Source organism: Saimiri boliviensis, chromosome 4 (genome assembly GCF_048565385.1).
Source record: "Saimiri boliviensis isolate mSaiBol1 chromosome 4, mSaiBol1.pri, whole genome shotgun sequence".
Classification (NCBI taxonomy): Eukaryota; Metazoa; Chordata; class Mammalia; order Primates; family Cebidae; genus Saimiri; species Saimiri boliviensis.
This window is the reverse complement of record NC_133452.1, coordinates 151,891,367-151,915,150: the sequence shown is the minus strand read 5'-3', so window position 1 is coordinate 151,915,150 and position 23,784 is coordinate 151,891,367. Positions and strand designations below refer to the sequence as shown.

Genomic DNA, 23,784 nt, shown 5'->3' with positions numbered 1-23,784 from the left:
CCCGTCTCTACTAAAAGCGCAAAAAATTAGCTGGGCATGGTGGCACGTGCCTGTAATCCCAGCTACTCAGGAGGCTGAGGCAGGAGAATTGCCTGAGCCCAGGAGGCAAAGGTTGCGGTGAGCCGAGATCACGCCATTGCACTCCAGCCTGGGTAACAAGGGCGAAACTCCGTCTCAAAAAAAAAAAAAAAAAAAAAAAAAAACAGAAAGACAATTTCTCAAAATTTTAAGAGCAGAATTATACGATTTCACAGTTCTATGACTGAGTATACATCCAAAAGAACTGAAGACTGGGTCTCAAAGAGATTACTTTTACACCCATTTTCATAGCTATATTATTCACAACAGCCAAAAGATAGATGCCAACCCAAGCATACATCAATAAATGATCAGCAACAATACACACACACACACACACACACACGCACACACAATGGAATATTATTCAGCTTTAAGGAGAAAAGAAATTCTGACACATGCCACAATATAAATTAACCTCAAGGGAATTATGCTAAATGAAATAATTCAGTTACAAAAAGACAAATACTGTATGATTCCACTTATATGAGGTACCTACAGTAGTCAAAGTCATAAAGGCAGAAAGTAGAATCGTTGTTGCCTGGGCTAGGGTATGGGGATAGGGAGTTATTATTTAATGAGTACAGAGTTTCAGCTTATCAAGATGAAAATAGCTCTGTGGGTGGATAGTGGTGATGTTTCCACAACCAACACTATGAATATACTTAACAACTCTGTACTTAAAAATGGCTAGCATGGTAAATTTATTGGGGAGAAACAATAAATGAAGACATTTAAAAAATAATTTTCTTACAGAAAAGAGAAGGAATGAAGGAAAGGATGAGAATCAAGGAAGGGCTGGGACTAGGAGAGGTGGCAGTATCTATTAGGCGTGTTATCTGGTCATTTTTAAAAGTTGAAAGTCACATGGATTTTTTTTAGCCTGCAATGAATTGTCAAAATGATTCTATCAAAATATTGATCAACCTTGTCATAATTATGGAAACAATGGTATGTCACCCAAATATGCATCTCCAAGTATCTTTGTCTTTTCAACACAAATATTTGCATAAAGCAGTTACACAGGATTAATGAGTCTAGAGATCTAATGTACAACATGAGGACTGTAGTTAATTATATTGTATTATAGATGGGCAATTTGCCAAGAGAGTAGATTTGAGTCTTAGCATGCACACACACACACACACACACACACACACACACACACACAGTAACTCTATGAGATAGATGATGGATATATTAATTTGCTTGACTGTAGTAATTATATCTCTAGGTATATGTATATTGAGATAGGTATATAAATCATGCTGTATACCTTAAATATATACAATAAAAATTTAGCATGAATATTACCTTATCCAAAATCGTTTACATTTCAGTTCTTTTAGATCCAGCTAGATAGAATGTGCTTATGCTACTGATCAGACCAGGCCATTCAGACATGTGGGGGCTAAAGGCATGACATTTTGACCTGCCATTTGTCAATCCTATCAAAACACTGCATCAAAATAAAGAAACACTATTTTGTATTGCCTAATAATATTTCAAACAAACATCGCTGACATTGCAAGCGCCTCACCCTCAGCCTCACCCCATCTCTATGCCTTTCCTCTGCCTTCACCCCCATGTCAAAATAACAATATCCCATTGTAAAAACAGTTTCATTTTTATAATCCAACGCTTTTCACCAGAGACATATGGATATCCCTGACCTTCACCCCAGTGCCTCCCATCCCATTCCTCATACACACTCCCACCACAATGAGGGCAAGAGGCCCGAGGAAATGTTGGGTGTCCCAAATAAGGTGAGACAGCAGGTAGCCACATTAAAGGGAAATTGTAGCAGCCTGTTTTGGTGCCCTGTGTCCCATCCTCTTAACTCACCTCTGATTTTGGTCACAGCTGCAGTAAACAGTTTCTTCTAGTTCAGACACAGCTATGGAGCCCACCACACACCCTCACCTTAGTCTCCACATTTTGCCTCAAATTTGCTGAACTCCCAGGAGCCCACCAGACCCTTACAAAACACAACCTGGACATACAAGGCAATTAACACCCCTAGGGCAACCCCAACCAATGGATGGACAGAACTGGTGGTAGATTTTGAATTCTCCAGGATTCCATCCAACAGAGAGACAATTCTGAGATGCTACCTACTCAGAGACCCACACTACTCAGAGATCCAAGTGGAATTGTACTCCTATCACTTGGCTGACTCACCTGTATGTCAGTTTTCCCTCTTTCATAATCTATCTCTCTCCACTCCTTTCTTATTTCCTGGGGTCACCCCTCCTGAAAGCCTTTGATTCAGGTTCAACTTTCAGGAGAACCCAAACTATCTTGGTAACTTTTTTCAAAACATACATATTTCATTTCAGTTGTTGTTTAAGGGTGTTGGCTTTAAAGGCTAAGTCAAAACTAATCTACATCAAAGTGGTCAGGCTAGGCTGGGGGCTGTAGCTCACACCTTTTGGAAGGCCAAGGTGAGCCAATCTTTTGAGGCCAGGAGTTCAAGACCAGCTTGGCCAACATGGCAAAACTCTGTATCTACTAAAATTACAAAAATTAGATGTGGTGGTACACACCTGTAGTCCCAGCTACTCGGGAGGCTGAGGCAGAAGAATCAGTTGAATCCAGGAATTGGAGATTGCAGTGAGCCAAGATGGTGCCATTGCACTGCAGCCAGGAATTGGAGATTGCAGTGAGCCAAGATGGTGCCATTGCAGTCCAGCCTGGGCAGCAAAGTAAGACTCCATCTAAAAAAAAAAAAAAAAAAAAGTCAGCCCGAAAGGCATTGCCAAAAAATTATGGACTCATATGAAAAGGTCTTATTTGTAAGATGTTAGGGTGTGTGTATGTGTGTGTGTCTGTATTAAGCTAGAAAACACTAGTCATTTTCTGCAGTGCAGTATCACTGTGACCTTAAGAAAAAAAAAAATCCTGTATGATTTTTATGTTGCTCGATGCTTCTGCATCAGCCTAGGGACTTATAAAGTAAATCCTACAGTAAGATTGCGTGTGTGTGTGTGTGTGTGTGTGTATATATATATATATATATATATATATATATATATATATGAGAGAGAGAAAGGATGTATAGATACTACTAGTGTAAGTTTACTATTAGGGCAGGGCTTTTTTAAAAAACAACTGTAAGTTTTAATAGAAGTCAGTGCAATCAAGTTAGAACTCAGAATTCAGAAACTAGCTCAGAACTGCACAGCTTCATGGAAACTGAATAACTGGCTCTTGAATGTTGACTGGATAGACAATGACATGAAGGCAGAAATAAAGATGTTCTTCAAAACCAACAAGAACGAAGACACAACATACCAGAATCTCTGGGACACATTTAAAGCAATCTCTAGAGGAAAATATATTGCAATAAATGCCCACATGAGAAGCAAGGAGAGATCTAAAATTGACACCCTATCATCAAAATTGAAAGAGCTAGAGGAGCAAGATGAAAAAAATTCAAAACCTAGCAGAGGACAAGAAATAACTAAGATCAGAGCAGAACTGAAGGAGATAGAGACACAAAGAACCCTTCAAAAAATCAATAAATCCAGGAGCTGATTTTTCAAAAAGATCAACAAAATAGACCACTAGCCAGATTAATAGAAAAGAAAAGACAGAATAACCAAATTGATGCAATAAAAAATGATAAAGGGGATATCACCACAGATTCCACAGAAATACAAACCATCAGCAGAGATTATTACAAATAACTCTATGCACATAAACTAGTAAACCTGGAAGAAATGGATACATTCCTGGACACTTGCATCCTCTCAAGCCTAAACCAGGAAGAAGTTGAAACCCTGAATAGACCAATAACAAGGGCTGAAGTTGAGGCAGCAATTAAGAGCCTACCACACAAAAAAAGCCCAGGTCCAGATGGGTTCACAGCCGAATTCTACCAGACATATAAAGAGGAGCTGGTACCATTCCTTCTGAAACTATTCCAAATAATCCAAAAAGATGGAATTCTTCCCAAATCATTTTATGAGACCAACATCATCCTGATACCAAAACCTGGCAGAGACTCAGCAAGAAAAGAAAACTTCAGGCCAATATCCATGATGAACATAGATGCAAAAATCTTCAATAAAATACTGGCAAGTCTATTGCAACAGCACATCAAAAAGCTTATCCACCACGATCAAGTAGGATTCATCCTGGGGATGCAAGGCTGGTTCAACATACGCAAGTCTATAAATGTAATTCACCACATAAACAGAACCAAAGACAAATACCACATGATTATCTCAATTGATGCAGAGAAGGCCTTTGACAAAATTCAACAGCCCTTTATGCTAAAAACCCTAAATAAACGAGGTATTGACAAAACGTGTCTCAAAATAATAAAAGCTATTTATGACAAACCAACAGCCAATGTTGTACTGCATGGGCAAAAACTGAAAGCATTTCCTTTGAAATCTGGCACTAGACAAGGATACCCTCTCTCACCACTCCTATTCAATATAGTATTGGAAGTTCTAGCCAGAGCAATCTAGTGATCTTCCCATTATACCACATAATAAATTATTTCAAATGTAATAAAGAAGCCTATTATTAAATGAATGGTGATACTGATGATGATAATAGCATGTATTGAATGCATACTGTGTGCTCCTAAGTGCTTTACCCACACAATTTCATTTAGCTCTCACAACTGTGCAGTAGGTACTCTTACCACTCCCATTTTGTGGATGGGAAACTGAGGCTCAGGAGGATTGTGTAACTTTCCCTTTCATAGCACTGGTAAGCAACAGAACCAGGCCTCCAACTCAGCCAATCTGGCTCTAGAACTTAGTTTTAATGCCCACATTTAAGTGAAGATTCATCATGTAATTCTTCACTTCATACATATATATTCTTACCTGTATACCAAAGTCAGCATCTTTAAAGCAACAGAAAAAAGTTTTAAAGTATAATTAACTTCTCCAATTTCACAAGGAACTGTAACACTGATGCTGCCATTCTGGGAAAAGGCCAGAGCTGAACCGCCATGGCAGATGGCACTTGTCATCGCCAGCTCTGCGATGGCAACTCTGGCCAGCCACATCCTCCATCTGGGAAAGGGGCTGTGCTCTTTTTTCTTCCTCTTCTCACAGACTCCAAAGATTCTTGAAGTTCAGAGAGATCCAAGATGGTTGATCACTAGCAGCTCGGGATTGCAGCTCCCAGTGAAAGCGCAAAGAACGAGAGGACGTCATACCTTCACATGAATTCTTGTTGCTCACGCACCAGGAGATTCTCAGCGGAGGAGCCCCACGGGTCACCAGCGCGACTCTTGTGACCAGTGAGGCGGTTTTGCCGGCACCCCAGAGCGTTGGTTCTTGGTGCAGAGTCAGAAAAGCACCATCAATTTTAAAGCCGCTGATTTAGTCGGCGCAGTGGGTTGCTCAAATTTTGGCGCTGAGAATCAATAAGTTGGACGTCCACTCAGAAACCCAATTACAAAGATGGTAATTATAAAGACCACAGATGGATAAATCTACAACAAAGGGAAGAAAACAGCCAAAAAAGACTGAGAATACCCAAGATCAGAATGCCTCTCCCTCAGCAGGGGATCACAGTTCCTCATCAGCAACGGATCAAGGCCTGATGGAGAACGAGTGTGTTCCAATTACAGAAGCAGGCTTCAAAATGTGGATAATAAGAAACTTCTGTGAATTAAAAGAACTTGTTCAAACCCAATCCAAAGAAACTAAGCACTTTGAAAAAAGGTTTGGCGAAATGTTAACAAGAATACACAATTTAGAGAGGAATATAAGTGAATTGATGGAGCTGAAAAACACAATACGAGAACTGCGTGAAGTATGCACAAGTTTTAACAGCCAAATTGATCAAGCAGAAGAAAGGATATCAGAGGTCGAAGACCAACTCAATGAAATAAAACAAGAAGACAAGTTTAGAGAAAAAAGGTTAAAAAGGAACGAGCAAAGTCTCCAAGAAATATGGGACTATGTGAAAAGACCTAATCTACGCTTGATAGGTGTACCTGAATGTGAAGAAGAGAATGAATCCAAGCTGGAAAATACACTTCAGGATATTATTCAGGAAAATTTTCCCAACCTAGTAAGGCAGGATAATATTCAACTCCAGGTAATACAGAGAACACCACAAAGATATTCCTCAAGAAGAGCAACTCCAAGGCACATAATCGTCAGATTCACCAGGGTTGAAACTAAGGGCAGCCAGAGAGAAAGGTCAGGTTACCCACAAAGGGAAGCCTATCAGACTTACAGCAGATCTCTCAGCAGAAACCCTGCAAGCCAGAAGAGAGTGGGGACCAATATTCAACATCCTTAAAGAAAAGAACTTTCAACCAAGAATTTCACATCCAGCCAAACTAAGCTGCATAAGTGAAGGAAAAATAAAGTTCTTTGTGAACAAGGAAGCTCTCAGAGATTTCATCACCACCAGTCCTGCTTTACAAGAGCTTCTGAAAGAACCACTACACATAGAAAGGAACAAACAGTATCAGCCTTTCTAAAAAATACCAAAAAGAGCATCAAATAATGAAGAATTTACATCAACTAATGGGCAAAACAGCCAGCTAATATTAAATGGCACTATTAAACTCACATATATCATTATTAATTCTAAATTTAAATTGACTAAATCCCCCAATCCAAAGACAGACAGGCAATTTGAATAAAAAACTAAAACCCATCGGTATGCTGCATCCAGATCCATCTCATATTCAAGGATACACAAAGACTCAAAACAAGGGATGGAGAAAGATTTACCAACCAACCAGAGAGCAAAAATAAATAAATAAAAAGCAGAAGTTACAATTTTTGCCTCTAATAAAATAGTCGTTAAAGCAACAAAGATCAAAAGAAGCAAAGAAGGACATTATATAATGATAAAAGGATCAATGCAACAACAAGAAGAGCTAAAGATCCTAAATATATATGCACCCAATACAGGAATACCCAGACATACAAGACTAATAAAGAGACTTATACTCCCACACAATAATAGTGGGAGACTTCAACATTAATATTAGACAGATCAATGAGACAGAAAATTAACAACAATATCCAGGACTTGAACTCAGATCTGGAACAAGTAAACGTAATTAACATTTATAGAACTCTCCACTTTAAATACACAAAATATACACTCTTATCAGTACCACATCATATCAACTTAGAAGTTTAAATGAAATGTTAGTTGGATCCTTGTTTGTTATTCTCTTCCCTCATTTTCTTTCATGTCTCCATTATTAAGGACAATTATAGGCATACCCATATTTAGACTGCATTCTAGCCCGGGCAATAAAGCAATACCCCATTCTCTCTCCCTCTTCCTCTTTCTCTTTCTTCTTCTTCTTTGTTCTTTTTCTTATTATTCTTTTTTTCTTTCTCAAAAAAAAAAAAAAGATTCTTGAAGTTCATTGGAAGAGATATCTTCTTTAATATCTACTTAATGTCCCATGCCTACAGCGGCTACTTCAGGGGGATCTCTTTTGATGAACAACTGCCAAAAATGGCATGTTATCAGACAAAACACAAACTTAAAAAGAAATGTGTTCTCCAGGTTCACCAGCATCAATTAATTATAGTTTTATGACTACTTTGTAAGTACATGGATTGGATTCTCAAAGCATGGTAACTATTATAGATTTTATATCGTTATTTAAACCAGACATCTGAAATAGAAAATACACAAATATCTCTGAAGTCTATTGTAAACATATGTTAAGGGGGGAAAATCACAAAGCATAATCTTTTTAAACCATATTAGAAGCCACTAAAAGAACACAAGTATACTACTCGTAATAGAAAGGTAGCAATTAACAGAAAAAAAACAAGCTTTGGACATATATAGAGGAAAAGTTAATTTGTCTCCAAGTAAATGATTTCCCAACTCAACATAGAAAAAAATCACTATACTAATCAAAGAAATTTCCTTAGTTTGAAAAGTACCATATTATAACAGTTATGGACACAAAATAGCAAATGAGGCTTCATTTTAGTTTTAGATGAGAATTTCCTGGTGAATAAAATTCCTCACCTCCTTATACAACATGGTAGCAAAGAATTAACACCTTTGCTTTAAAAAAAAAAGAAAGAAAGAAAGAAAGAAAGAAACAGTTGAGTGAGCAACATAGTTACTTTAAAGCATTTGAGTATATTTATCATAACATTGAATGATACATGTGAAAAAACATAACAAAATATAACTTTTTGGTTACAACAGAATCAGTTAAGAAATAAAATTTGCAATAATCATACCACTGCTGACTTCTATAAACCTATTATATCTTAGGATTCACATAATCCAGTTCTAGGATTCAAAGAAAAAAAGAGCACCAAAAAAGTCAAGGAAAATAATTCCAGATGTTGTTTTCATAGTTCCAAGACCAATGAGAAGGTTCCATTGCCTCTTCGTTCTACTTCCTTCAAATTCCTCAGTGGCTGCTACACCTCTGAGCCTCTTCTCACTCTCACTTCCCTCCTGAAACTCTCCTAGACACCTTTCCTTCCAAAGTGTCTCTCTTTCTTCCTTCTTCCTTTTCTAGACCTTCCTCCTTCCTGGTCAAACCCTAATCTCCACTTAACTCTTTGGTAAAGAACATCCTTCTTACATGATAATTTCCTGGTGAATAAAATTCTTCACCTCCTTATACAACAACATAATAACAAAAAAAATTAACATTCTTTGCTTTAAAAAAATACCGTTGACTGAGTAATTTGATTATTTTGTTCAAAAATGTTTGTGCTGCAGCCATAAAAAAGAATGAGTTCATGTCCTTTGCAGGGACATAGATGAATCTGGAAGCCATCATTCTCAGCAAACTAACACAGGAACAGAAAACCAAACACCGCATATTTTCACTTATAAGTGGGAGTTGAACAATGAGAACATGGACACAGGAAGGGGAACATCACAAACTGGGGCCTGTCAGGGGCTGGAGTCAAGGGGAGGGAGAGCATTAGGACAAATACCTAATGCATGCAGGGCTTAAAACCTAGATGACGGGTTGATAAGTGCAGCAAACCACCGTGGCACATGTATACCTATGTAACAGATCTACATGTTCTGCATATGTATCCCAAAACTTAAAGTAAAACAAAAAATTGTAATTAAAAAAAAGTCAGTGGGCTGGGCACAGTGGCTCATGCCTGTAATCCCAGCACTTTGGGAGGCCAAGGTGGGTGGATCACGAGGTGAGGAGTTCAAGACCAGGCTGGCCAGTATGGTGAAACCCCGTTTCTACTAAAAATACAAAAATTAGCTGGGCATAGTGGCCCATGCCTGTAATCCCAGCTACTCAGGAGGCTGAGGCAGGAGAATTGCTTGAACCGGGAATGAAAGATGGAGGTTGCAAGACTGGGTCACGGCACTCCAGCCTGGGCTACAGAGTGAGATGCCACCTCAAATGAATAAAATAAATAAATACATAAATAAAGTTAGTGTTTTGTTTGTCATAACATTGAGTGATAAATGTGGAAAACATGAGAAGTATTTATAAGGAGAGTATTCTCAACAATACAGCAGCGGTAGTAATAGAAAAAGAAAAACCTTAAAAAAAAAAGCAAACTAGATATAATCAAATATTGGATTTGTCTAGTGGTATTCTGGTTGTTCAGCTCTGCATTTGTAATAAAAGCAGAACCTTTACATTGAAATGCCTATAGGAAAAATAACTTTTTATTATAAAAATTACTATTCTATAACTGCTACCTCCTAAGCTTCCTTTTATCGTAAAACAATCACAATGATGTCAGATTTTTGCCTCCTCTATTTCTCATCTTACTGCTATGTAAAATACAGTAATGAGGATAGCAATTTGTGACCATGTGGGACTATTAGGTATGAGTGGTCATGCCATCTAGAGTTCTTTAAGATGAACATATTCTATACATTGGGAAGCTTATATTATATTTTCAGCTTTAAAATTAATATGGTAATATGTGTTAAGCATGCCTTCTATTTTCTATTCTGGCACTTTGACTTTTTGGAGACTTGCTGACCAGAATGAGCTGGCCCATTCCAGGGTTAACTAATTCCTAGAGATAGTAAATGATTCATCTTTGAACCCACTTGTTAAATGTCAACAAACAAATCCAGAGTCCACACACCAGCCACCTTCTTTATCTTGCTTTCACATTCTAAGCCACTATCCACCTGTCCTAATAACCCTAGAACCAGGTACCAGACAACTAGGAAACACTCCGATGCCCCAGAACCAACTGAAATAATTCACACTAGCCAATCCTAAGCCTGTTTACCCTGTCTCACCTGTTTCTTTCTTGAGAAACCATAATAAAGGCTCTTGTACACAGTCCCTCTCCCTCCCTCTGACTATTAACTGACCCTGGTGCTTCTCATGTGTCCTCCCATGGTGTGTCATGCTCCTGCCTCTTGGGAACTGTGAGTAACAAATTATCTTATCAATCACAGCCATATCCTGATCCGTTGGCTTTACTGTACCTCAAATATTCTATTAATATACTATACTTCAAAACACAGTTTTATTGTATGATGCAGAAATTGTCCACTTTTACATTAATCTATTTCATGTCCATTTTTACATATAATCTAATCTGTTACTTTTTTGATGGGCTTGTTTTCTTTGCATTCTAGAATTGGATTATGTGAATTCTAAAATATAATAGGCTTATAATAATCAGCAGTGGTATGATTATTGCAAATTTTGCTTTTTTTTTTTTGAGACAGAGTTTCTTTCACTCTTGTTGCCCAGGATGGAGTACAATGGTGCAATCTTGGCTCACTGCAACATCCACCTCTTAGGTTCAAGAGATTCTCCTGCCTCAGCCTCCCAAGTAGCTGGGATTACAGGCATGCGGCACCACACCTGGCTAATTTTGTGTTTTAGTAGAGACAGGGTTTCTCCATGTTGGTCAGGCTGGTCTCAAACTCCCGACCTCAGGTGATCTGTCCACCTCAACCTCCCAAACTGCTGGGATTACAGGAGTGAGCCACCACGTCTGGCCAATTTTGCTTCTTAATTAACTGTTCATGTTATAACCAAAAAGTTATATTTTCATTATATTTTTTCACATTTATCCCCCAATGTTATAATAAATCTACTCAAATACTTTAACTGTCTTGCTCACTCAACAGTTTATTTTTTTAAAGCAAAGATGTTCATTCTTTACTATCATGTTGTATAGTAGATGAGAAATTTTATTTACCAGGAAGTTCTCATTTAAAACTAGAATGTAGGCTGAATGCAGTGGCTCACACCTGTAATCCAGCTCTTCGGGAGGCCAAGGCAAGCAGAACACCTGAGGTCACGAGTTAGAGACCAGCCTAGACAACATGATAAATCTTTGTCTCTACTAAAAATATAAAAATTAGCCGGGTGTGGTGGTGGGTGCCTGTAATTCCAGCCACTCAGGAGGCTGAGGCACGAGAATCACTTGAACCCAGAGGTAGAGGTTGCAGTGAGCCAAGAGCACATCACTGTACGCCAGCCTGGGTAACAGAGTGAGACTCCATCTCAAAAAAAAAAAAAAAAAATAGAATGTAGAGCCTTGTTTCATTACTTTCATTGAAAAATAAATCTCTGGATTATATGTCTCTAGAAAGGCTCTTTCTAAATTATTACCACACCCACCAGCTACAAGAAAAACTTAGGCTGAATTACAACAATTCATATTTGGCTACCCTGTCCGTTCCCCTCACATCACTGTGGTAATGCTACCATCAGTACTGTCCACCCATAATATTTTTCATTCTTCCTGTGTCAGGGTTAGTGCACTTTCTCTAAGGTTGGAAATCTGGAGATCTAGGGCTATAGGGTTTTTACAACTTGTCATTTAAAAAGTCACAACCACCTCAGCCCTCTACCCTGCAGTGTAGCCAAGGGTGAAACTGAGCTGATGTAGCTAATGCATTGCTGGTTACAGGAGCTATGAGGGGTATACCCAGCTGGGTCCACTGAGAGACCACTGACCCGAGACAAATTTGGAAGATGTTCAACTTTGTGAGGAAATAGCCATAGCAAACACTTCCCTCTCTGTATACCTATGTGCATATGGACAAAGTTCTCACAGGAAAGAGGAAATAGAGCAAAGTACACAGTGGGAAAAGAAATCAAGGAGGCAAATGAGCATTTTCGGAGGTGGCAAGAAGGCAAGTATATCTCAGGGAGACCCTGAACAATGAATAAAATTCAGAGTTTCACCGCCCTGGAACTTTAGTTTCTGAACTTTAATTCAATATAAATTTCATTGGTGACTATGATGAAGAATTATATAAACAAATATTGTAAGTAGGATATTAGTTTTAGAATCAAAAAAAATAAAGAAAGTGATGTTCTCAGATACATAGTAACAATGGGGGAAAAGGCAGACATATCAGTGGAGCAGAAAAGAAAATCTGGGAATGACTCCAAGTGTATATGGGACTTTGACATATAACATTGGTATTTCCAATCAGTGGCATACAAAATAAATGGTGAAGAGACAACTGGCCAGCTTACTCTTCTTTTAATCCAAATAAATCAACGAATTAAACATTAAAAATGAAACTATGAAAATTGTGACAAACTATGAAAAAATGACAATGACTTGAAGCATTCACCTAAAATATTTATTTAAATATTTAAAATATTTATTTTATAGACTTCCTCAAAAAGAAAGAAAGAAAGAAATATCTTACTTCTCTAGCTTCCATCTCATTTTTCTGTGCCCTTATAGCAAAACTCTTTTGTCTGAAGATCCATCTGTCTATTATATAAGATTAAGCAAGCAAATCAAACTACAAAGTGTTAAGATTAGCATCATTCCATTTTTCAAGTTTTAATGACTATAGGATATAAATATATAGTTGTTTTTGTTTTTTTGTTTTTTTGGTTTTTTTGAGACGGAGTTTCGCTCTTGTTACCCAGGCTGGAGTGCAATGGCGCGATCTTGGCTCACCGCAACCTCCGCCTCCTGGGTTCAGGCAATTCTCCTGCCTCAGCCTCCTGAGTAGCTGGGATTACAGGCACGTGCCACCGTGCCCAGCTAATTTTTTGTATTTTTAGTAGAGACGGGGTTTCACCATGTTGACCAGGATGGTCTCGATCTCTCGACCTCATGATCTACCCGCCTCGGCCTCCCAAAGTGCTGAGATTACAAGCTTGAGCCACCACGCCCGGCTAAATATATAGTTTTTTAGCACAGAGAAAATACAACAGCAAAATTAAAGTAGGAGATCTTGAACCTGAATTATAAATCCCTTATTGCTTAGCTCATTGAAACAAACATTTGCTGTTTTCATAAATTTATACAATCCAATAAGGTTTTTTGAAAGTTTTAATGTATAAAAGTGTTTATTGAACACAAAGCTTTCAATAGAATATGATGTAGACATTGAGCAGCTTAAATTATTAAATGATTAAGCCAACTTTAAAAAAATAACTAGAGAAATTAAGGAACTTCCATATTTTGCTTCATTGTTTATATAATCAAAATACATTCAAAATAATTAACTGAGTTTAGAATGCAAATACATCCCATTGATCCAATATTTTGAAGAAGGAAATAAACAAAATTTAAAGAATCTATTTCTTGATTTTGTTGTTAGAGAGTATGATTCAATTGCTGGAATTACATTCATTTGGGAGTCTTGCTAATTGTAATATTAGGAGCTTTTAAAATGTTACAGGCAGGGCTATGGTAAAATGAAACACATTAAATTGAGCATATTCAGGCACAGAAGCAGGCCTAAGAGAAGGACAACATACACCATCTGGTTCAGAATCTCAATTTCTTTAGTAACAGGGCAGTTAGCGAGCACCAGACATACCCATTTATTTTGGCATTGTTCAAAATACACATTTTTTTTTTTTATCTACTGTGTCAATTCTTGAGAATGCCTCAAATTTTATTCCAAGAAATTCAGATACTGTATCAAAGAAATTAAATTCTCAACAATCAATGGTCCTTTATAGCTTCAATTTCTATGAAACTGAATTTTCCAGACTAATAGAGGCACTGTGAAAAAAATCTTCTTTGATTTAGTAAAAGATAATAAAAGTTCTTAGGCTATTTGGATTAACAGAAACATTCAAAAATTTGACTTAAAATATTTTTCACAATACTCATGGAAAAATCTTTTTTTGTTTTGTTTTGTTTTGCTTTGTTTTGAGACAGAGTCTCGCTCTGTTGCCAGGCTGGAGTGCGCCTCCAGTATTCAAGCGATTTTTCTGCCTCAGCCTCCCGCGAAGCTGGGACTACAGGCATGCACCACCACGCCCATCTAACGTTTGTATTTTTTAGTAAAAAAGAGTTTTCACCATGTTGGCCAGGATGGTCTCAATCTCTTGACCTTGAGATCTGCCCACCTCGGCCTCCCAAAGAGCTGGGATTACAGCCATGAGCCATCGCACCCAGCCACTAATGGAAAAATCTTATTGAGTGTTAATGCAACAGCAATGATTTTACCAAGAAAATTTAGAACAGATGTTTGACAAGGTTTATACTCCCTGGAAATATAATTATGGTCAAGTGTTTAAAATATAAATGAATTTTAACACCACCATTAAGGAAGCAACATCTACTACGCAGAAATGAAACCTAAAGTGTCAATTTTTAAATAAAGAGGGAACAACTGCAAGCCTGCTTTTTGAAAAACTGGCAATACAGAAATGCATATTAAAGTTCACATTATCCACAATTCCCTCAACCAAACACAAGATACAGCTGCTGTCTTATACAAATATATTTCTTACGCCAACACAAATGGGTGAAAAGTGCATTGAGAGACATGTAGAGCCATACAAAAGAAAACATCTTGTAACTTGGTAGAGTTATTACCAATAGAATCACAGTTTTTGGGTAGTCACTCAAAAGTAACATTTTACAAAAGAGTATAAAATAGCATGCATTTAGGCTTTGGCAGTTGCTTCAGTTTTCAATTCAAAGGGTATCAAAACTCATTACAGGCCAGGCATGGTGGCTCACACCTGTAATCCCAGCAGTTTGGGAGGCCAAGGCAGGCAGATCACCTGAGGTCAGGAGTTCAAGACTAGCCTGCCCAACATGGCAAAACCCCATCTCTACTAAAAAAAAAAAAATACAAAAATTAGCTGGGTGTGATGGCATGTACCTGTAATCCCAGCTACTTGGGAAGCTGAGGCAGGGAGAATTGCTTGAACCTGGAAGAAGGAGGTTGCAGTGAGCCAAGATCGTGCCACTGTACTCCAGCCTGGGTGACACAGTGAGACTCCGACTCTAAAACAAACAAACAAACAAATCATTACAAATAAAGAAAACAGACAAATGCTTCAGAACAGTGATTCTCAAAGTGCAGCCCCCACATAGCAATGACAGCACCTTAGAACCTGTTAAAAAAGCAAGTTCTCACCCCACTTCAACCCCCAATTTGTTCAATCAGAAAGGAGGGGATCCAGCAATCTGTGTTTTAACAAGCTCTCCAGTGATTCCAATGCACTCTACAGTAAGAGAATGACTGGGCTAACTATGGACAATTCAAAACTATTTCATAAACCCATCCTACAGGATAATAGCCAAAAACAGAGGTAGCATGTCAAGACATACAACCTCAAAGAGCTGGGGAAAAAGGAAATTATTATTATTGTCTTAATGCCAAGCAATATCAAAAACCATTGTTGCATTAGCAGAATATTGCATTTATCTTGTTGATCTTAGGTTTGAAGTTTTAAAGTTTGGTCATGTAATAAATATTTTATTATAGAAAATGACTGCTATTTTGTTATTAATAAAGTGATATACAAATATACATCAACCTAGGCTTGTTCGGCTATGCAAGGAGTTGTAGGGTAACACGACTTTTGAATTAGGAATTTCTTTGATTTGGGGCCATCTTGCTAAGCGTGCCACTGGCTGAAGCTCTTCACTGCTGCCTCCTTGATTGGTGTATCTCCTTTTAATCAATGGTTAGAGCTCTTTCACTCCACATAGAGGGACACCTTCCTTATTCTTAGCAATGACAAATGACAGCTCTTTTAGTGACTCAGGATAGCTAGGTCTCTTTCTTTCCTTCCCTTTCTTCCTTCCTTTCTTTCTTTTTTTGACAAAGTCTCACTCTGTCACCAGGCTGGAGTGCAGTGGCGTGATCTCAGCTCACCACAACCTCCACCTCCTGGGTTCAAGCAATTCTCCTGCCTCAGCCTCCAGAATAGCTGGGACTACAGGGACATGCCACCATGCCCAGATGATTTTTGTATTTTTAGTAGAGATGGGATTTCATCACGTTGGCCAGGATGGTCTTGACCTCTTGACCTCATGATCTGCTCCACTCGCCTCCCAAAGTGCTGGGATTACAGGCGTGAGCCACCGCACCCAGCCAGGTCTCTTTCATTCCCTCTAAAATGTACCTTTATTCCTTCAAATTAGAGACTGTTTGGACAGAAAGGAACTTCAATAAAGTAGTAGTCTCCAAAGTTAAAATAAAACACATACACTAGAACGTGAATATTTATTTTTATCTTAAAGAATAGGAAATAAAACATTCCCATGTTTAGTATATAGCTTGACTCTAATGCATAGGTAATAAGGTCATATGCCGTATATAGCAGGTGAGGAGCCATGAGGGGAAAGTACGAATCTCACTACAGTGAGAATTTGTGGTAGCACCTCCCCCTATCGTTCATTTTGAAAGACTTGCTGATAGTTTACCAGCTCTAGTTAACCCAATTTAAGAATTATGATATCTAATGTTACCTAAACTAAGATGATTAGATGGAACTGGTGTCACTAAATACATAAGCCTCTTCAGAAGATATCCAGCCAGGCACAGTGGCTCACACCTGTAATCTCAGCACTTTGGGAGGCTGAGGCAGGTAGATCATGAGGTCAGGAGTTTGAGATCCACCTGGCCAATATGGTGAAACCCCATCTCTACTTAAAATACAAAAAAATTAGCCGGGTATGGTGGTGCACACCTATATAGTCCCAGCTACTCGGAGGTTGAGGCAGAAGAATCACTTGAACCCAGCAAGTGGAGGTTGCAGTTTGCTGAGACGGCACCGTTGCACTCCAGCCCAGGTGACAGAGTGACTCTGTCTGAAAAAAAAAAAAAAAAAAAAAGATATCCAATGTTACCGATTGAATTTTTCTCCTCAAAATTTATATGTTCAAGTCCTAACCCCCTAGTGCCTCAAAATATGACCTTATTTTAAAGACAGGGTCTTTACAGAGGTCATCAAGTTAAAGTAAGGTCACGAGAGTGCCTTACTCTAATATGATGGCGTCCTTATGAGAAGGGGAAATTCAAACACAGACACACACACACAGAGGGAAGTTGGCATAAGGACACAGGGAGAAGATGCCATTTCCCAGCCAAGGGGAGAGACCCCAGAAGAAACCAACCCTGCTGACACTTTGATCTTGGATTTCCAGCCTCAAGAACTGTGAGACAACAGAGTTCTGTTATTTAAGCCACCAGTTTGTGGTACTTTGTTACAGAGCCTTGGCAAATTAAAACATCCATGGGTAGACCTCAGGTGGAAGATGTATATGAGTATGATGTCAGCACAAGGAAAAACAGGAAAATGGCAGAGCTGTTTTTCCCACGCAAGCTCTTTACTAGCCATAATACAAGGTAAAAACAGTAATCTAACCAGAGCTGTTAAGAGAAAAAATGGCCTCTCAAAATCAGAATCTCGAAAAAGCGATCTAAAATGTGAATGTTGAAAAATCAGGTGATTCGGAGTACTTGAATCGCTGAAAACTCCATCTAGATTCCCTCCATCAAGAAGCAGCAGACTTCCTCCGCTGTCTAATGAGGCTGGCCCTGGCTTGCCTGAAGACGCTGGAATGACCTTCTTTGAGAAACTCAGCTGTCAACTGTCCTCATGCCCCTCCCCTTCATCTCTCATCTCAAACCTAGATAGAGTCAGATCCCGCTTTGACCCTAAGGGGTCAATTCAAAAGACAATTCAGCAAGGTGTGGTGGCTCACACCCACAATCCTAGCCCTTTGGAATGTAGGCAGCACCCATATGCAGAGGAAGTTTAGAACTGCATAGGGTGACGAACTCCACAGAGCTCTGACCTATAAGGGTGATCCCTAGTTGTCTGGGCACCTAGTACAGAGGTAATTTGGGGCAGGGGGATTATTGGCTTGGCTGGGAGAGTTTGACAAAGGAGATGGTTGGAGGTGTGGGCTCCGGGATGGTTGGCTTGTATTTCAAAGGCATGCTCCTGGGGGAGTCTTTCGCTGTCTAGAAATTAGCTAGCCCCAGAGGGGCAGCCTCTCCAGGGCCAAGTCCCCAAATGCCAAAAAATAAGAAAATGTAGCTATTACACAGGGCCACTATGGGACTTGTGGTAGTCTGTTTACACACTGCTATGAAGAATACCTGAGATTGGGTAATTTATAAAGAAAAGAGGTTTAATTGACTCACAGTTCCACAGGATTACCAGGAAACATGGCTAGGAGACCTCAGGAAACTTGTAATCATGGCACAAGGTGAAAGGGAAGCAAGCACGTCTCACATGGCAGCAGGAGAGAAAGCAGTGTGAAGGGGGAACTTCCAAACACTTCTAAAACCGTCAGCCTGGTGTGGTGACTCATGCCTGTAATCCCATCACTTTCAGAGGCTGAGGTGGGCAGATCACCTGAGGTCAGGAGTTCAAAACCAACCCGGCCAACCTGGTGAAACCCCCTCTCTACTAAAAATACAAAATTAGCCAGGTGTGGTGGTGGGCACCCGTAATCATAGCTACTCGGGAGGCTGAGGCACGAGAATCGCTTGAACCTGGGAGCTGGAGGTTGCAGTGAGCCGAGATCATGCCACTGCACTCCAGCCTGGGTGACACAGTGAGACTCCATCTCAAAAAAATAAATACAATACAATACAATACAACCCTCAGCTCCCTTGAAAACTCCCTATCAGGAGAACAGCATGGGAGAACCACTGCCCCCACAATCCAGTCACCTCCCACCAGGTCCCTCCCTCAACACCAGAGGATTACAATTCAGATTGCAATACAAGGTGAGAGTTGGGTGAGGACACAGATATGGGGACACAAACCATATCAGACTGAAATGATGTCATGTTTGTAATAGTAAAGAAAAAAATACTTTTAAAAAGACCATTAAAGGGCAAAGATTGAGTAAGAAACCCTTTGTTCCCATCTGGTCTCCTGTGTTTGAACCAGGCAGGCTCTTCTTTATTCTGAGGACATGGCCTCCCAGGACAGCAGGGCCCTCCCTCAACACTTGCCGAGCTCTGAGAGAGAGCCTGGAAACCTCGGATATTTACCCCTGCCACTCACTCGGGAAGTTTTATCGGTTCCTGGCCTATCTGCTCTATGCCTGTCACAGCTGATTCACAGGAAGAGAACTTAACAAGGCCCACCTGGGAAGTGCAGCACAGGGGGCCTTTCCACCCTCTGAGAGGTTGGAACAGACAATGGCCAGATCCTGTATAAAAATAGAACTGGGCTGGGCGCAGTGGCTCACGCCTGCAATCCCAGCCCTTTGGGAGGCCGAGGCAGTGGATCACCTGAGGTCAGGAATTCAAGACCAGCCTGGGCAACATGGTGAAACCCCATCTCTACTATAATTACAAAAATCAGCTGGGCGCAGCAGCCAGCGCCTGTAGTCCCAGCTACTGAGGAGGCTGAGGCAGGAGAATTGCTTGAACCCAGGAAGCAGAGGTTCCAGTCAGCCGAAACTGCACCATTGCACTCCAGCTTGGGCAACAAGAGCAAAATTCGGTCTCAAAAACAAACAAACAAACAAACAAAAGGCAGCAACCTGTCAGAGAAACCAGCCCCTTACCTGTGATAGCCAGCCCAGGAAGTGAGCCTGCCTTAGGTCAGACTTGCAGGAAATCAAATCACTATGCCCAGTAATAATCCAGGAAGGCAAACAATAATTCTTTTCACAGCCAGGATTTGATTAACAACTGACGCTTCCCTAATTTTTGTCCTTCTTTCCAATTCATTACTAACCAGAGAAAGGTAAATATTTACCCCTAAGCAACCACATAGGACGCCCCGCTTCTAGGGAGCAGATCCAGCTTCCCACACCGACAACCTCCAGCCGGTGCATGCCTAAAGCCCTCCCTTTCTTCCACCCTAAAGCTTCCTCACTCCTCTTCCGGCCTTTGAGTTGTTGCCAAGCACAAGCAACAGTGGCTGACTCCCTGCTGTAGCAAGCTCTGAATGAATAGCCTTTGCTTTTTCTCGTCTACTTGGTCTTTATTTATTTCCATACCTTTGATGCCCAAACATATTTAGGGATTCGATTTCCACACACTCTCCACTGGTGGTCTTACCAGAGAGTCGCTGAGGCAGGCTTGAAGCCCCGCTCAGTCACTCTCCAACTCAGTTGCTCTCCCATCCAGCTCTGACCCTTCTCCCAGCTCCCAGATAGTTTCAACTCCTCTGAGGCACCGGGGGAAAAATGTCTCAGCCAGTATTTCTCCACATCTGCTGTTTATGGTATGAATATTACACTCTGAATCCTTAAAAAAACAGGCTATTCAAAAGCTTAAGATTCAAAATAATTTTAACTGCTATCTCTGCTGTGATATTTAAAAGGCTATCGTGAAACTCAGAAGATGAGACTTGCCGGGCGCGGTGGCTCACGCCTGTAATCCCAGCACTTTGGGAGGCTGAGGCGGTTGGATCACGAGGTCAAGAGATCGAGACCATCCTGGTCAACATGGTGAAACCCCGTCTCTACTAAAAATACAAAAAATTAGCTGGGCATGGTGGCGCGTGCCTGTAATCCCAGCTACTCAGGAGGCTGAGGCAGGAGAATTGCTTGAACCCAGGAGGCAGAGGTTGCGGTGAGCCGAGATCGCGCCATTGCACTCCAGCCTGGGTAACAAGAGTGAAACTCCGTTTCAAAACAAAAAACAAACAAACAAACAAAAAACCAACAAAACAAAAAAAAAACAAAAACAAAAACAAAAAACAGAAGATGAGACTTGATTTTTACCTTTTCTTTATATTGCTATCATAATACCCTAAGGAAGAGAATTTAAAATTAACAGAGACTCAAGTGATATGCCAATGAAATACAGTGCATGGATCTTATTTATATCCTGATTTGAACAAACTTTGAAAAATATTATAAGGCAACTGAGGATATTTGAATGCTGGCTGGATATTCGATGATAGTCAAGAGTTATTGTTAATGTATGGTAATAGTGTTGTATGTTTAAAAAGTCCTTTTCTTTTAGAATAGTGAAACAGTTATGGATGAAATGATTAGATGTGTGTGATTTGTTTCAAAACAACCCAATGGTGAAAAAGATGGAGGGAAGGTAGGGACTACATGAAACAGGATTTGTTGATAATTACTGAAGCTGGAAGACAGGTAAATGAGGTTGCTTTTTTTTTTTTTTTTTTTTTTTTTAAAGGCAGAGTTTCGCTCTGTCACCAGGCTGGAGTACAGTGGCTCGATCTCAGCTCACTGCAAACTCCAACCCCCCAAGTTCAAGTGATTCTCCTGCCTCAGCTTCCCAAGTAGCTGGGACTACAGGTGTGCGCCACCACGCCCAGCTAATTTTTGTATTTTTAGTAGAGAAAGAAATTCACCGTGTTGAGCAGGATGGTCTCGATCTCCTGACCTCATGATCCGCCCACCTCAGCCTCCAAAAGTGCTGGGATTACAGGCGTGAGCCACCGTACCTGGCCTGAGGTTTCTTATACTATTGGCTCTATTTTTGTATCCATTTGAACATTTTTGTAGTTTAAAAACCCTATTAATCAGGCCTTTTAACTTTCTATCATTCTGATGCTTGGACATCTTGGTGTGACAAGCTGACAGGTTCTTCTGGCCTGCTGACCTATAAAAACCTCAAAGAGAATGGCAGGTACTGCAGGAAAGAAAGGGATTGATCATCACAGGGGCGGCCAGGAGGGGAGAACAGGGAGAAATTTCTCAACCCATGTCTTCGAGAATTTGGAGGCTAGGGTTTTTTAAGGGTACTTTGGAGGGCAGGGGGCTGGGACTGCAACAATTGATTGGCTGGGGATAAACTCACAGGGCATCTAAAACTGAATATGCTTAGAACTGGCTGAATCTAAAGTGAAGCAATAGGCAGGTGCCTTGAAATGGAACAAATCAGCTCTTGGAGGCAACAGTGAGATCTCTGGACCCAGTTTCTGTCAAATTATCAGGATTAAAATAAATAATTTGCAGTATTGTTCACTAAGGGAGTGTGTGCGTGCGTGCATGTGTGCGTGTGTGTGTTTCTTTTTCTGGCAATATAAAAATCTCTCTCATACATACAAACGTACACAAATACTTCCAAGTTGAATAGAACGTCCTTTAGGTAAAATGATCTTTCAGTTTTCACAGATTAGTAAAGTAATTTTTTTTTTTTTTTTTTTTGAGACGGAGTTTCTGTCTTGTTACCCAGGCTGGAGTGCAATGGCGCGGTCTCGGCTCACCGCAACCTCCACCTCCTGGGTTCAAGCAATTCTCTTGCCTCAGCCTCCTCAGTAGCTGGGATTACAGGCACGCGCCACCATGCCCAGCTAATTTTTTGTATTTTTAGTAGAGACGGGGTTTCACCATGTCGACCAGGATGGTCTCGATCTCTCAACCTCGTGATCCACCCGCCTTGGCCTCCCAAAGTGCTGGGATTACAGGCTTGAGCCACCGCGCCCAGCCCAGTATTTTTCAAAAGTTAAATAAAGGATCTCACTAAATACTAAAACAATAATTTCCTTTAAAAAAAAAAATTATGTCAGCTGAGAGCAGTGACTGATACTTGTAATATCAGCACCTCGGGAGGCCCAAGGAAGGAGGATTGCTTGAGCTTAGGAATTCAAGACCAGCCTGGGCAATGTGGCAAAACCCTGTCTCTACGAACAATACAAAAATTAGCTGTGTGTGATGTGCATGCCTGTAATCCCAGCTATTTAGGAGGCTAGGGCGGGAGGATGGCTTGACCCTGGGAGGCAGAGGTTGCAGTGAGCCAAGATCATGCCACTGCACTCCAGCCTTGGTGACAGAGCAAGACACTGACTTAAAAAAACAACAACAACAACAAAAAAAGTATGCCAACAGTAACAAATTGGGAAGGCCAAAATGTCAGTATGATAAAAAATGAATGAATCGATTTTATCATAAGAAACTTACTATATCATGCTTATTTTCATAATTATAAGGGTATGAAGCAAACTGGAATAAACACTTGAGGGTGGGAGAGTGTTTGGCACTAAATCCCAAATTTACATTCACAATTTTGCATCCCCAAAGGCCCAGTTACTACCAACCGTGAGTTACCATGAGTTAGGCCCATCACCTACAGCAGCCATGAGAGTTACTGCTTAGTCAGCTCTAGGGACACTAGGTGGGTTCATATCTTCTCTCTAGGGACACTAGGTGGGTTCATATCTTCTCTAAGAAAAGATAGTATCTAGAGGCTTCCAGGGACCCTGGAATAAAAATTTAATTAATTAATTAATTTTAAAAACCTCATGGAATGAGTAGAAGATTCCATGTTGTAGGATTCAGTAAATTCCTCTTCAAAGGTTTTTTAGCTTGCTCACTTACTTTAAAATCCAAAAGGGGAAAATTGTTAAGTACCATGAGTTCTGAATTCCTTTTCAAAGAACTAATATATCAGTATGCTCAGCTTCCCTGTTCTTTGTTCTCCATTGTACAGTTTAACTTCCTTGTTTTTTCTGCTAGTTTCAGTAAACAACCTCCTCCTAGCGTCTATCACCTGCTATGTCCTTAGTCGTCCTTAGTCACCTGCTCTGTAACCATCCTTCCCACTAAAACTACTCACCCCACCACTCCAGCATGTACC

At 40.0% G+C, this 23,784-nt stretch overlaps 1 protein-coding gene across 4 annotated transcripts in view; it reads right to left on the bottom strand.

Moving 5' to 3' along the window:
* The window catches only part of RNF182 (ring finger protein 182), a 128,815-nt gene extending 108,751 nt beyond the window's left edge, over nt 1-20,064 (bottom strand). For 2 of the 4 annotated variants that reach the window (XM_074398468.1, XM_074398470.1), the window contains exons 1-3: nt 19,788-20,064; nt 15,124-15,248; nt 2,625-2,795 (exon numbers count right to left, since the gene is read on the bottom strand). The gene's annotated coding sequence lies outside the window, so the exon portion shown is untranslated. Of the gene's footprint in view, nt 1-2,624; nt 2,796-15,123; nt 15,391-19,787 lie in introns of those variants that run through there. The other 2 variants (XM_074398469.1, XM_010338032.3) reach the window with 2 other exon arrangements.
* Between the last annotated feature and the right edge of the window lie 3,720 nt (nt 20,065-23,784).